The sequence below is a fragment of the Vulpes lagopus genome, chromosome 19, assembly GCF_018345385.1.
Source record: "Vulpes lagopus strain Blue_001 chromosome 19, ASM1834538v1, whole genome shotgun sequence".
In the NCBI taxonomy this organism is placed as follows: Eukaryota; Metazoa; Chordata; class Mammalia; order Carnivora; family Canidae; genus Vulpes; species Vulpes lagopus.
Window position 1 is genome coordinate 9196880 of NC_054842.1, and position 16558 is coordinate 9213437.

General features: G+C 41.8%; 1 pseudogene; it reads right to left on the minus strand.

Annotated features, from left to right (window-relative positions):
* Positions 1 to 356: 356 nt before the first annotated feature.
* LOC121479059 lies at positions 357 to 6194 on the minus strand (annotated as a pseudogene).
* Between the last annotated feature and the right edge of the window lie 10364 nt (positions 6195 to 16558).

The following is a 16558-nucleotide window of genomic DNA, read 5'->3' on the forward strand; positions in this document are numbered from 1 at the left end:
GAGCTTGCAGGAGCTCTCCCCTTCTGAGTAGGTCATGCTGGGTAGTCACAGCACAAACAGCAGAGCAATTCCCTTTTTCATTTCTACAGCAATGAACGAGATTCGATGAGGATTCATTAAAGGGGTGTCTTGTAAATCAGGACTTACTGTTAAAATTGGACGTTACTCCCTCAGTCATGAGGCTCACCATTAGGTAAAGGTAGTAATGTTGCAACATTTAAGGAGATTAGGAAATAAAAGCAGAGGGATCTCATAGGAAGTTACTTGCAGAGAGATGTTGAGTGCATCAACTTCTTAACGTTGAAGAAGACTTTGGACAATGTGTGAAGTTTGCAAATAAATGTCATCTTCTAAGGTTAAATCTGCTGAGCTTGCACTAACTCGTAGCTGAGGCTGTAGCCTGAAGACAACTAGGATACACAGGCAACGGAATCAAGTATGCTGTAAAGGTCTTTGTCTATTACTGCTTTCTTGCCTGAGCATTCCCAAAGCTTGATTATCCCTTTCATGGACAAATAAAGTAAAAGATTTTGAATACTTAGGTAGCTTTAAAGCAGGCAGTTCTTACAGAGTTTATTTTAGTCTTATAAAAGCCTGCTCATGTTTATCTTCTCAACGAAGGGATTCAGGGACAGAAATTTTAGGTAGGCCAGAGTACAGAAGTTGATAGAGAAAAATCAGAAACCCACAGTCTACAACATCCAACCAGGCCTAGGAATCTACAAAGCTGTGGTTTTGTTGTAGGTCTAGAAAATTCCTGGATTACTTGGATTTTTAGAGACAGCTGGCTTAGACTCTGACCTAGGTAATGAATAATATCTAGAAATAATTGTGATTTTTCCTCAGAGACTTTGCATCCTTTTCAGCTAACTGTTGCAGCAAATACATGGATGCCTCTTTGGCAAAGGACCACAGCAAGAAGGTATCTACATATTGTAAATGGGTGGATTTCTTAGAGAACAGGAGTACTTAAATCTTGAAGTTGCAGGGATCAAGGGCAGGCCACCCTAAAATGAGCCACTTTGGCATATTGATTATTTTATTTTTTAAAGACTTTATTTAATCTACTCATGAGAGACACACTGAGAGAGGCAGAGACGTAGGCAGAGGGAGAAGCAGGCTCCCTTTGGGGGGTCTGATGTAGGACTTGATCCCAGGAACCTGGGTTCAACCACTAGCAACCCAGGTGTCCCAGTATATTGGTTATTTTAAATGAAAGTTACTTAGGAAACAACTGGTGCAAGAACACTTGGAGCCTCCTCTGTTCCCTCCAAACAAGAAACAAATCTCTTGGATAAAAAATACCATCTTTGTACTAAGAAATACAAAGACATCCTTATCACCAGAGACAAGAACTTTAAAGTTGTGAAAACTGTAGAAGCAAATCGTTACTTTTCCCCTAATTTATTACCTCAACTGTTGCTTAAAATTCCCTCCTAATTAAAGCAGCCAAACACCTGCTTTCTTTATCCTGTAAATTCCTCACAAATTTATTGCCTCTTTGTCTAAAATGTATGAACACTGCCTACCTTGGTCATTTCTTTGGGCCTCAATTTCATCATTGGGCCTCCCTGAGCATGTAATAAAATCTTGCATTTTTTTCTCTTGCTAATCTGTCTCCTGTAAATTCAATTAGTTCAGCTGGGAGATCTTAGAGGGTACAGGAAGACTTTTTCCTTCCCTACAAAGTACTTGGGAGAAATAAGAATGGGCTTCAGTGAATGCTTGAGGCATGATTGTCCAGTTATATTGTTGGTTGTTCCAAGCAAAGTAACAAAAGCTTGATTGGGTGACAGGTGCACGGAGGATTAATCAGATTAAAATAGCCCACCAAGGGGATCCCTGGGTGGCGCAGCGGTTTGGCGCCTGCCTTTGGCCCAGGGCGCGATCCTGGAGACCCGGGATCAAATCCCATATCGGGCTCCCGGTGCATGGAGCCTGCTTCTCCCTCTGCCTGTGTCTCTGCCTCTCTCTCTCTCTCTCTCTCCCTCTCTGTGACTATCATAAATGAATAAAAATTTAAAAAAAATAGCCCACCAATAAGCCCATAAAACCCCCTAGATCTAAATGCCAAATCAGCAACCCTTTTGGGTTCCCTCCCTCTTTGGGGACTTTGTACTATCACTCAATAAACTTTACTATCACTTAATAAACTGCTCTGCTGCCCACCACCCTTTGTCTACCTCTTCATCATTTGAAGTAGCATGACCGAGAACCATGGGCACTGAAGGAAAAGAAATCCTGTAACAGTAGAACTTCTAACAATAGGGACCTTGGGTGCAGAATAACTGGGAAATGGGAAATAACTGTCTTATTAATTGATCTTAAGTCCTGGACACACGGTTATCCTTGTGCATTGGATTTATGATCCAGCAAGATCAGGAATGTTGCAGGGACAGGTACAGGGAATGACAAGCCCCTGGGCGATTAGGCCTTCTCTGGATGTGAGGCTTTGTGTGGCCTCAGGTCTGAATTGATGTAGGGGGAGGTTTGGTTATATCTATCTGAATCTGTATAGGTTCTGTACTTTTTATTCTTCCAATGTCAGCAGTAGAAGTAGGCCACAGGGGTTCCTGAGTGGTGCAATCAGTTAAGCATCTGACTACTGGCTTCAGCTCAGGTCATGATCTCAGGATCATGGGATGTAGCCCTGCATCCAGCTCCATGCTGAACACAGAGCCTGCTTGAGATTCTCTCTCTCTACCTCTGACCCTTCCACTTGTGCTGTCTCTGTCTCTGTCTCTGAAATAAATCTCTAAAAAAAGAAGTAGCCCACAGGTTTTTAGGCACCTCAATTAAATTAGTGGAATGTTTTTGAATTCTTCTTCTGTGTCAAGGGCAGACTGTAAGGAACATAGAAGATCAGGTTAAACTTGATCAGGAATTCTAATATGAGGTCTTCATTGGAGGCAAAATATAATAGTCCTTTTATATTTTATTTTTTTAAAGATTTATTTATTTATTAGAGAGATTGAGAGAGGGTACACACACAAAGTGAGCAGGGAGGGGAGAGGCAGGGGGAGAGGGAAAGAGACTCTGTGCTGAGAGAGGAACCCCAAGCGGGCCTCAATTACACAATCCTGAGATCGCCACCTGAGCTGAAATCAAGAGTTGAACACTTACCCAAAAGAGCCACCCAGGTGCCCAACATATGCCCTTTTAATTTAGACAGAAAATCTCTGCCTGGGGACTGGGGCTGTATCATATAGTAAGTGTTTTTCAGGAAAAGGTCCCAGAGCCATTTGTACTGATGGTGATGATTCTCTCTGGACTTTGTTAGATGACTGTACCATGGAAACTTCCTCTTTACTCTGAGGGATTTGTTGTTTTATGAGGGTGGGGTTCAAAGGAGAAAGCATCTCTCAACTAGAATTTGACAAGGTATCCCATTAATTTTTATTTTAGTATCCCCTAGGCTATTTAGGAGAATTATTGGCAATAATTTACTGGAGAACCCCTTAGAGCCCATCAACTGTGGTGGGGCCCCTATGGGGTCCCTCCTTTGAAGGTAGACATGAGGACATTTGAGAATTCACATAGGACCTTTGAGGACAATCTCTTTTCCAGAGTCCCAGTGTCTTATACCTGAGGCATTACTCTTTGGACCAGCATTTTTCTGATAATGGAGCCCTAGGAGAGTGCAGTGGGAGAGGTGTTATTTTGAGTTTGTGGCCTTGAAGATGTTATAGCCATGAAGCCATTAGCTTGATGGATTTTTGTGATCTTGCTCAGGGTCCTTTCAAATTGCTCATCTATGGTCACAGTTCAATCAGGCAGTGGCCTCCTGCCTTATTTTCAACTACTGATTTCAGAAGATGGTCCATTTACAGAAAGGGCAGGCTGGGTGACCTGATTTATTGTATGGAACCCCACATGCCATAGAAAAAGGCCTTCCAAAAGGGCTCTAAAACCTGCCACAGATTTATCTTTATTTTGTCTGCATGTTTGTTTTACACACCAATCAGTGCAAGCAGTTAAGACTCTAGCAATGGCCTATAAAAAAATTCTGCCAGCCACTTCTGGTTGAGGATCTCTAATTCATCACTCGAATTCATTTGCCATCTTGCTTTCTGAATCCACCTGGGCTTCCCAAGGACCTGCCAACAAGTGCACAAGCTGATAGAGATCTGGCAGCCCAGAGTCACAGGCCTGGGTGGCGACTCCACACTCTTCAAAAACTTTTGAGTTTCCTCTATAGGTGTAGGAAATTCGGTAACTTTGTTTTGGTTTGAAAGATTATTTATTCATGAGAGACACAGAGAGGCAGAGACACAGGCAGAGGGAGAAGCAGGCTCCATGCAGGGAGCCTGATGTGGGACTTGATCCCGGGACTCCAGGATCACACCCTGAGCCAAAGGCAGATGCTTAACCACTGAGCCATCTGGGCACCCCTGCAATTCTGTAACTTTGAATGAGGATACCTGGGAGGGTTTGTCTAGGGGTGTTTGAGTGGCTGAGTCAGTTAATTTCTGACTCTTAATTTCAGCTCAGGTCATGATCCAACCCAGCGTGGGGCTCCCCATTCAGCAGGGAGTCTGCTTGAGTGTTTCTCTCCCTCTCTCTCTGCCTCTCCCTCTGTGCCCGCTCACATGCTCTCCCTCTCTCTCTAAAATGAATAAATAAATCTTAAAGGGTAACTGTTTAGTAGCCTCTTCAGGGGAGAAAGGCAGTTCAGACAGAGAACGTAGTAAAATGTGAGCACTCAGGTGAAAAGAGATTGCAGGGAATTGGTAGGAATCACATTGGCTATCCTCACTTTGCATTTTTGGTACTTATTGCCTTTTTTTTATAATAATAAATTTATTTTTTATTGGTGTTCAATTTGCCAACATACAGAATAACACCAGTGCTCATCCCGTCAAGTGCCCCCCTCAGTGCCCGTCACCCAGTCACCCCCACCCTCCGCCTTCCTCCCCTTCCACCACCCCTAGTTCGTTTCCCAGAGTTAGGAGTCTTCCATGTTCTGTCTCCCTTTCTGATATTTCCTACCCATTTCTTCTCCCTTCCCTTGCCTTTTTAATCTTTCATTAGCCTTTTGTGATGAGTCTTTTAGTGAGGCTATTTTGGAATCTTGAAGCCTTTAGGAAGTTTCTGCATATCAGTTAAAGTAGGTATTCTATTTTGTTTATTCAGCTTGGAATCCTTTGTGCATCTCTCAAGTGCCAGTTTCTTTTTTTTTATTTTTTTTATTTTTTTTATTTTTTTTATTTTTTTTAAGTGCCAGTTTCTTAAGTGAGCAGTCTTGTTTAAGTGGAATGTTGCTCATAATGGCCCTTGCAGTGCTACATCACTTTTAGTAAAATTTTGCCATTCTTCCAAAATGGAAGTTTTTTTTTTTTTATTAATTGAAGTTAAATTTACACTTTTAAAAGTTAAGTTAAAGTTTAAGATGCAGAGCAAGAAGTTCTGTTTGATGGAGCAGAGGAGTCATGGGATGATAAAATGAAGTCAGTTTATGGCCTACCCTCTTCGATGCCCAAATCTCCAGGGAGTTTACAGAACCCTGTCTGTCTGAGGTTCCCATTCTCAGAAACACTCCAGGAATCCGCTCAAGGAATCTATATACAGCCTGTTCCTCCAGCTCCCCTCTAATGCGCTGGGACTTCAGCACCCCTGTGCTGCCAGAGACCTGCTCCAACTGCTCATCCTGCTGTTCCAGACCCACTGTTGCTGTGCCTGCTGCTCCTCAGTGAAATGGGAGCTGGCCAACTGGAGCTCAGAGTTGAGGCATCTGTATTTCTCTGTTGTTCCAGCTCAAGTTCGGGCCACCACTGTCCCCTAGCAGTGCCTGTCTAGTTTTTCTTCAGCTAATGCTTGCACAGATGAAGCTCACATCTGATCCTTCATGTCCCTGACAACTGGCCGAGTACTTGGATAAAGGTTTTTCTTATACTCAATTCAGTCACATTGAGGTTGAATTTTCGAGAATTTGCTTCAACCATGCTGATGATCTCAAGGTCCTCTTGATTCCACTCCATGCTCGAGAGGTTGTTTCTCAGCTTGATGGCGGTCCAACTGATTTCTTGCCTCCTAGCTGTGGAGGGGTGCTGGAAGAGCTCTGTCCATTTCTCAAATAATCCCTGAGCAGTGTGGACTGCCTTCTGTACCTCTCCTTTCACCATAAAGTAGGGGTCTTCCGTAGACACAGGGTCCCAGCTTCTAGCTGCCTCATGCCTGCTCTGTGCACAGGGCATCTGTGGCCTCTGATCCTCTTTCTGCTGACCTCACCAGCCTTCCCCAGCCACTGCCTCCTCAGCCTGGGGATCCCAGAGCAGCTGGTGTGTACAGGCCTGGCTGGGCGTATGGGTACATGGGGCCACCGTGGGTCCAGCACTCTGTCACCCTGCAGATGGTCCCCTACTCCGATGCTGGACCCCTCGCCTGCCTCCCACCCTGCCGGGACTATGGTAAGCACAGGTGCCAGAAGATGGCATGCTTAGTTCTTTAGATACAAAGAATCCCATTGAAACAAATTTTATTCACCTGAGGCCTCCTGCTGAACCCAGTTGGTTTTTTTTTTTTTTTTTTTTTTTTTTTTTTTTTTTTTTTTTTTTTTTTTTATGATAGTCACAGAGAGAGAGAGAGAGAGGCAGAGACACAGTCAGAGGGAGAAGCAGGCTCCATGCACCGGGAGCCCGACGTGGGATTCGATCCCGGGTCTCCAGGATCGCGCCCTGGGCCAAAGGCAGGCGCCAAACCGCTGCGCCACCCAGGGATCCCCCCAGTTGGGTTTTTAAACTGGACCCAGACAACTCCAGCCATAACCACGAACGATTCCTAACATGGCAAAGGTTGAGATTTCCCACTGAGAAACCTGGGAATTGCGATCCGAAGGGCTATGAGCCTGGCTCCAGCCAGAACCGCCTGGCAGCTCACTTGGCTCTGGGAGGAACCTGCTGCCAGCTCAATCTGACCTGCCCTGGGGAGGAGAGCCAATTAGATGGGGAGCTCGGTGCAGGGCACAGAACTCAGGACTGAGAGCCAAATGGCCCTCAGAAATGGCAAGAAAGACCGTGAACTCAAAAGGCCTCGAGGGATACCATGCCTGTGTTTCTCACTGACCCCCAACCGCCCCCAGAAGTCTGCCTCACATCTTGTCACTGTATCAAGTCTGTTGAAGAACAAAAATCTGGCGTCACCTGGAGCTCAAGTTGCTGCAAGAGGGTCTTGAAGATAGTCACCAACGAAAAGCTATGAGGGCAGAATTCCAGGAATGTATTTCATTTAGGCAGCCATAAAAGCTTTGAGATTAAAGACAAAACAAAACCAGTCACCACTACTAAGAAGATAAACATTGTGAATGATGGAAATGTTGACAGACTGAATACAGCTGTTGTAGGAACGTGCACATTTCTCAACAGCTGATTCCTCAGCTGTGTCATGAGAATGTAGATGAAACAATGAATGGCTCAGTTGTGATACACTGGTGATACATCAAATATCCCCAAAGACAATAAATTAAATGTTTTATGCAGTTTTATGTTTAAAAACTTTGTTAATGTACAGGCATTGGCACATTTAAAAAAATATTTATTTGAGGCAGGGAGGAGCAGAGGATGAGGAAGAGGAGAGAATCTCAAGCAGATTCCCCATGAGCTCAGAGCCCAGCTTGGGGCTCCATTCCCATGACCCTGACATCATGACCTGATATGAAATCAAGAGTCAGAAACTTAACCAACTGAGCCACCCGTGTGCCCCAGCATTGGCCCATTTTTATTTATTTATTTAGGAAAATGAAACCTTTTATTTTTTTTTAAATTTTTTTTATTGGAGTTCAGTTCGCCAACATACAGCATAACACTCAGTGCTCATCCCACCAAGTGCCCCCCTCATTGCCCATCACCCAGTCACCCCAAACCCCCACCCACTCCCCTTCCACTACCCCTTGTTCATTTCCCAGAGTTAGGTGTTTCTCATGTTTTGTCACCCTCACTGATATTTTCACTCATTTTCTCTCCTTTCCCTTTATTCCCTTTCACTAATTCTTATATTCCCCAAATGAATGAGACAATATAATGTTTGTCCTTCTCCGATTGACTTACTTCACTCAGCATAATACCCTCCAGTTCCATCCACGTAGAAGCAAATGGTGGGTATTTGTCATTTCTAATGGCTGAGCAATATTCCATTGGATACATAGACCACATCTTCTTTATCCATTCATCTTTCGATGGACACCGAGGCTCCTTCCACAGTTTGACTACTGTGGACATTGCTGCTAGAAACATCGGGGTGCAGGTGTCCTGCCATTTCACTGCATCTGAATCTTGGGGTAAATCCCCAACAGTGCAATTGCTGGGTCGTAGGGCAGGTCTATTTTTAACTCTTTGAGGAACCTCCACACAGTTTTCCAGAATGACTGCACCAGTTCACATTGCCACCAGCAGTGCAAGAGGGTTCCCCTTTTCTCCACATCCTCTCCAACATTTGTTGTTTCCTGCCTTGTTAATTTTCCCCATTCTCACTGGTGTGAGGTGGTATCTCATTGTGGTTTTGATTTGTATTTCCCTGATGGCAAGTGATGCGGAGCATTTCCTCATGTGCTTGTTGGCCATGTCCATGTCTTCCTCTGTGAGATTTCTCTTCATGTCTTTTGCCCATTTCATGATTGGATTGTTTGTTTCTTTGCTGTTGATTTTAATAAGTTCTTTATAGATCTTGGATACTAGCCCTTTATCTGATATGTCATTTACAAATATCTTCTCCCATTCTGTAGGTTGTCTTTTAGTTTTGTTGACTATTTCTTTTGCTGTGTAGAAGCTTATTATCTTGATGAAGTCCCAATAATTCATTTTTGCTTTTGTTTCTCTTGCTTTCATGGATGTATCTTGCAAGAAGTTGCTGTGGCCAAGTTCAAAAAGGGTGTTACCTGTGTTCTTCTCTAGGATTTTGATGGAATCTTGTCTCACATTTAGATCTTTCATCCATTTTGAGTTTATCTTTGTGTATGGTGTAAGAGAATGGTCTAGTTTCACTCTTCTGCATGTGGATGTCCAACTTTCCCAGCACCATTTATTGAAGAGACTGTCTTTTTTCCAGTGGATAGTCTTTCCTGCTTTGTCGAATATTAATTGACCATAAAGTTGAGGGTCTACTTCTATATTCCTCAGCATCTTAAAAGCCATCTGCAAAAAGCCCACAGCAAATATCATTCTCAATGGGGAAAAAACTGTGAGCCTTTCTCCTAAGATCAGGAACACGACAGGGATGTCTACTCTCACCACTGCTATTCAACATAGTACTAGAAGTCCTAACCTCAGCAATCAGGCAACAATCAAAAAAGAAGTCAAACTCTCCCTCTTCTCAGATGACATGACGCTGTACATAGAAAACCCAAAAGCCTCCACCCCAGGATTGCTAGAACTCATACAGCAATTCAGCAGTGTGGCAGGATGCAAAATCAATGCCCAGACATCAGTGGCATTTCTATGCACTAACAATGAGACTGAAGAAAGAGAAATTAAGGAGTCAATCCCATTTACAATTGCACCCAAAAGCATAAGATACCTAGAAATAAACCTAACCAAAGAGGTAAAGGATCTATACCCTAAAAACTACAGAACACTTCTGAAAGAAATTGAGGAAGACACAAAGAGATGGAAAAATATTCCATGCTCATGGATTGGCAGAATTAATATTGTGAAAATGTCAATGTTACCCAGGGCAATTTACACGTTTAATGCAATCCCTATCAAAATACCATGGACTTTCTTCAGAGAGTTGGAACAAATCATCTTAAGATTTGTGTGGAATCAGAAAAGACCTCGAATAGCCAGGGGAATATTAAAAAAGAAAACCATAGCTGGGGGCATCACAATGCCAGATTTCAGGTTGTACTACAAAGCTGTGGTCATCAAGACAGTGTGGTACTGGCACAAAAGCAGACACATAGATCAATGGAACAGAATAGAGCATTGGCACATTTTTAAATCAAATTGCATACACAGAGCTTTTTATAATCTAGGAAAGTAGAATGCCAGGAGTCAACAAAATGTGATAAACTTAAAGCATTAAAACAGAAGGCACTTCACAAAATCTATTCACTATAGCAGCTGATATATCCTCATTTATATCCTTCACTTTATGAGTGGCAGTGAATATGTACCTGGATTGGAGACCACACAGAAATATGGAGTTTCGTGGCCGCAAAAAATCTAAGACAAACAAGTAATGAGCCCTTGGCCAATGTTTTTTTGTTTTTGATGACCTTAAGTCTACTTTGACTTTTCTCTCCTAAGAGGAAAAAAACCAGAAGGATTCAGAACTGGAAGAAAAAGTGAAAGCCCGGAATGTAATTACTTGAGGGTGGGAGGGGGATTGGTGGGTATTAACTCACTCCCCACCCCACCACCCACTCCCGCCCTGGAAAAAAAAAAACCCACAAAAATTCAGCTGAGTTACCTTGAGACCTAATTGGCCTTATTCAACAATTTGTGAATACAGTAGACTCCTAATCATAGGACAGGCTAATTTAAGACACCTAATAGACAGGCTTTCCAAGGAGCTGTACAAAATGGGGCACCTGGGTAGCTCAGTCAGTTAAGCGTCTGCCTTTGACTCAGGTCATGATTCCAGGGTCCTTGCTCAGTGGAGAGCCTGCTTCTTCCTCTCCTTCTGCCCCTCTCCCCTGCTCCTGTGTGTGTGTGTGTGTTTGCATGCTCTCTCTCTCTGTCAAATAAATAAATATCTTTAAAAAAACAAAATGCAAAAAATGGAAGGCTTTTATAGGAAGGAGGGTAGAACAAGGAGATTATTAGCAAAAGAAAAAAAAAAGGATTATTTCAAGCATGGTTACCTTCTCTTGGGGGAAGTTTGGGGTCTTATCAGGCAGATGACCTCATTCATGCTGACCAGGAAATGCCAGACTGATTGGTTTAAAATTCCACTCCTGGGAGAGGTTGAAACTACAATTAAGTCTTGATTTGCTACCCTGGGGGCAAATGACTACCTTGGGCCTATTATTTCTTTTGTTTTTAACAGTTGTAAGAGTGATAAATGCATAAGGTAGACATTCAAATCTAAGGAAAGGTATGCAAACAGGAGTAACTAAAAGTAAACCTCTCCTAGAATTTCCCTTCATTGCTCTCCTGAGAGGGATTCCTTATTTCTTACCCTTTTCTGCCTCTGTTTATTCCCTTATTTTGTTGGGATACATCCCAATACTGTGGAAAGTGTGTTTACACTACTCGCCAGTTCTATTAGTAATGGAGCTGGGTCTAGACCTCTAGAATTTTGAAGGCTTGGTGTTTGGCTTCTAGCCTCCTGGGTTGCTGATAACGGTCTGATACTCCTTTCTTTGCAGGTGGCATTTACTGCTGTTACAATATATAATCTATCTATCTATCTATCTATCTATCTATCTATCTATCTATCTATCATCTATCTACCAGAGGCTGTTTAGATTGAGTTTGAATACCTCGTTCTGAGGCCTGACCACTTGTGTCTAGTTGCGGGTCTTCTTCCATTTAGTCTATGCAGCACTTGGAGGGTCTTTCCAACAAGATTGTATCTCAGTCACCAACATGAATTAACCTAGCCCTTTGTTTCAACCGTGAATAGGCAATGACTAACCACCAGACGTCTCTGCAAAATCAACAACAAAATTGATGAAGGACCAAGATGAACAAATAGAAAAAAAAAAACCAAAAATAATTCAGGGAACTGAAAGTTTTAAATTGCTGACTGGTCTCTAAGTTCGTGCCTACCAAAACCTCAAGTGACCCAGCGTGCTATTCAGTAACTCACTCCCTTCCTCCTATAAACAATGTTTGTATATCTCTATCTCTCTTTTCTGACCTCCAGTATGGCCTCCTCCATCCTCACCCACAGCAGACCACCTTGATTTCCCTGAGAATTAGAAGAGTTAGAAGAGAATTCGCATGAGCTCCCAACACCATATCTACCCAACTACCTGATCCTCTGTCTTCCCCTTACCACGAAGTCATTATCCCTGCTCTTAGAGCAGCCCAGCTCCTTCCCCTATGCCCTAGATCCCATCCTTTCTCTCCATCCTAGGGATGTGGCTTCACCTCTGCCTCCCCTCTGTCCTGTATCATCTCCCCCTTTCTACTGTATCATTCCCATCAGCATGCAAACAGGCAGGTATTTTCATGTCTTGAAACACAACAAACAATCCTCTGCCTTTCCCCTCCAGGTACTGCCTTTCTCTCATCCTTCCTTTGCAGGTGAACTTGAAAAACTTGTCTAAACTAGTTGCCTCTGATTCTTCATCTCCATTCTGTCTTAATCAAAGATTTTGCCCTCACCATTTTGCCAAGATAAATCTTGTCAAGATCAACAATGATCTCCTTATAACTAAATCCAATGCTTGATTCTCAGATCCCATCTTAAGTCAGATGCAGGCAATCACTCCTCTTTGAACACTGTCATCACTTGGCTTCAAGCCCTCACATTCCCCTGGTTGACTTCCAATCTTACTGGCAACTCCTCTTCACTCTCCATAGCTCGTTCACCCTCCACTGTCCACCCTCTTAATGCTGGAGTCTCTAAGACTAAGTTCTTGAACGCTTATCTACACTCTTCATGAACTTCTTTTTGAAGACCATCTATATATAATATCTACAGCCCCAACTTGTCTCCTCTGATCTCAAGACTTCGTGAATATAACTGCCTATTCCATATCTCCTTTTGGATGTCAAAAGGCATCACATGTTTAATAGGTTCAACATTGAGCTCCTCATCTCAACTTCCCTCTTCCCAAATGACTCCTCCCATAGTCCTTGGTTCTGTTACAGAAAACAGTAATGAGCTTTCCTAGCATTCTACCTAAGAACATGAGAAGCCTCTCTTTTTCTCATATGACACATCTCATGCATTATACATTATATAATATACTCATTTTATATCCAGAATATGACACCTTGTAGTCACCTATGCCATACAACAATCATTTCACACCTGGACCTTCTGTAATAACATCCTTACCAGAATGACCACTTCTTTCCAGTTTGCCTGATTTTCTCATTCCAAGTTCAGTCTCAGGAAACCCCCTCAGCCCCACAGCAAACTAGGATAATTTTTCATCCTACTTCTACCTGAGCTCTGCTTCTTCCATGGCGTCCTTACAGTCTATTCTCAATGGAGATAGATAGGCTGATTTTTATGAAAAGCAAATTTAATCATGTCACTTCTCTACTCAAACCCTTCATTGGCTCCCCATGGCACTCAGAGAGGAAGCTGTTGCTTTCAGTGGCCTCTGAGACTGCAGGATCTACAGACTTGAAAGCACGAAGATGGAGAGTTCCTTTTTGATCAGGCTGATATCGAGGTACTTGTGGCATGTGCAATTGGCAGTGTCCAGAACTAGAGGGAGAATTGAGAACATATTCTATTTGTAAAACAAAAACAGATGGTTATGGAAAAAGTGGCAAGTGGGAATTCCAGGAAATTAGATATATTTGTTAAACTGGAAAAAAAAATAAACTGGAAAAAAAATAATAGATAGGACTGAAAAGTAGATAGGACTGAAAGACAAAACTATATAATCTGTATTTAGGGATACTAATGATAAATAAATGTCATATACATGTTATTTGTTTATATAGTATCTCAAGTACAAAATGAAAACCACATAAATCTATATCTTTGTAACATGATGCCCTAAACTCCCAGAATCTTCAGTGTGATCCTTCCTAAATATGACCCTCAAGATCAGAAAATCCGAAATCAGCATTGATATAACACTGACATCCTATCCAAAGACCATTCAAATTTCACCAACTATTCAATGATGTCTCTTTCCTGTTTGGTTCGTGCTTTTCACCTAATAATCACTTTTTTTGTCTCCTTTAATTTAGAACAGTTCTTTAGTCTCTCCCTGTCCTTACAACCTTAAAAGTTTTGAAGAGTATAGACCTTTCATTCTGTAGGATGTAGCTTGGCCTGGTTTCCTCAGGACAGGACTCAGACATGCATTCTTGGGAGGAATATAATGAAGGGATGCTCTTCCCACTACATCACATAAGGAAGCTCTTGATATTGACCTATTCAACTACTGGTGATGTTAATCTTGATCACTTGGTAAATTTGTTGTCCGCTAGGTTTTTCCATGTTATGTCATCATTTTTCTCTTTGAAATTGATAAGTATTTTGTGAAAAGGTACTCTTAAACTATGTCAGTATTCTCATCTCATTAAACTTCCATTTATTTGACTTAGTATCCATTGATGATTCTTGCCTGAATTAATCACCACCATTGTGCTAGTTGTTAGTTTTTTTCTCTCATTCATGATTTTATTTATTTAAGTAATTTCTCTTTTCTTTTTGATAAATCTGGCTAGGGTTTATCAATTTTACTAATTTTTTCAAAGAAGCATTTCCCGATTTCATTGATCTGTTCTATTGTTTTTTAGTTTCTATATCATTTATTTCTGCTCTAATCTTTTTTATTTCCTTCCTTCTGATGGCTTCAAGCTTCATTTATTGTTCTTTTTTAGCTCCTTTACATATAGGCTAAGTCATTTGAGATTTATCTTTCTTCTTGAGATAGGCCTATCTTGCTATATACCAGCCTCTTAGGACAGCTTTTGCTGCATCTCAAAGGTTTTGGACCATTGTGTTTTCATTTTCACTTGTTTCCATGTATTTAAAAAAATTTCTTCTTTGATTTCCTTTTTTTTTTTTTTTAAAGATTTTATTTATTTATTCATGAGAGGCAGAGAGAGAGGCAGAGACATAGGCAGAGGGAGAAGCAGGCTCCTCTAGGTGACCCCAATGAGGGGCTCAGTCCCAGCACTCTAGGATCATGACCTGAGCCAAAGGCAGATGCTCAACCACTGAGCCACCCAGGCATCCCTCTTTGATTTCCTGGTGGACCCATTCATTGTTTAGTAGCATGTTGTTTAACCTCCATGTGTTTGTGGTGTTTCCAGATTTTTCTTGTGGTTGACTTCAAGTTTAATAGTGTTGTGGTCAGAAAATACACATAGTATGATCTCAATCTTTTTGTATTTGTTGAGGCCTGATTTGTAACCTAGTATGTGATCTATTCTGGAGAATTCCCAGGTACACTTGAAAAGAATGTGTATTCTGCTGCTTTAGGATGGAATGCTCTGAATATATCTCTTTAAGTCCATTTGGCCCAGTGTGTCATTGAAAGCCATTGTTTCCTTATTGATTTTCTGTTTGATGATCTGTGCATTGATATAACTGGGATATTAAACTCGCCTACTATTATTGTATTATTATCAATGAACTCAAACAAACATCATGTTTGTTATTAGTTGTTTTATATATTTGGGTACTCCCATGTTGGAGGCATAAATACTTACAATTTTTAGGTCTTTTTGTTGGATAGACCCCTTAATTATCATATAGGGTCCTTCTTAATCCCTTGTTACAGTCTGGCTTAAAGTCTAGTTTGTCTGGCAGAAGAATGTCTACTCCAGCTTTGTTTTGACATCCTTTTGCATAAAAAATATTTCTTATCCCCTCACTTTCTTTCTTTTTTATAAGGATTTTATTTATTTATTCAGGAGACACAGAGAGGGAGGCAGAGGGAGAAGCAGGCTCTTCACAGGGAGCCCGATGCAGGACTCGATCCCCAGACCGAGATGACACCCTGAGCTGAAGGCAGATGCTCAACTGCTGAGCCATCCAGGCATCCCACTCCATCCCCTCACTTTCAATCTGTGGGTGTCTTTAGGTCCAAAATGAGTCTTTTGTAGGCAGTATAGAAATGAGTGTTGTTTGGGAATACGCATTTTTAAAATTCTCTTCTTTAACATTATTTTTTAATCCCTCTGGAATTTTTTCTTTACATATGAGGCAGGAATCCTATCTTCTCCCAAGTATAGCAATCAATTATATTGTTGAAGAGTTTGTCCTTTCCTCCGCTTTAATTACAATTTCTTTGGCTGTAGTTTGTGTAAGGGACTCATATCAAGAATGGGAGGATAGTTCATGACTCACGTTGGTGCTAGAACAGGAAAGTTGGGAACTGAGGATCCTCTACATCTTTCAAAAGCTAAGTAGTTTGTCATCTTTCATGGACCATGGGACTTGCTCATCATGCTTCTCTCTGCCTCCTCCTTCTTGTAAACAGCTTCCCCTGCTTGCACATGTGCCCCATAGCCACCAACCTCTATCTGTCTGATTTGACCACTGGACTGCACACCATTATTGACTATAGGGGCTCTACAATGCCTGTGTCTTGAAAGGAATAACCTACTTGGCTCCATCCAGGCTATATAGATTGGTTCATCTTTCAGTGGTCTACCTCTGGTTTGATCACCTTTGGTCAGGGCAGGAAGCAAAGTTAGAATAGTTCCTGGGGAAACCCCTACAAAGCTGTACATAAGATAAAGCAGTTTCTTTAAGAAGGCTGAGTCATATGGAGAATACTGAACATATCTACTAATTCTATAGTCATACATTAAGTTCTCATGAGGCAGGTTTAAAAAAAATTAATTTGTAGGGGCACCTGGGTAGCACAGATGGTTAAGAGTCCAGCTCTTGGTTTCAGCTCAGGTCGTGATCTCAGGGTCCTGGGATCCAGCACCGAATAAGGCTCTGTGCTCAGCATGGAGTCTGCTTAAGA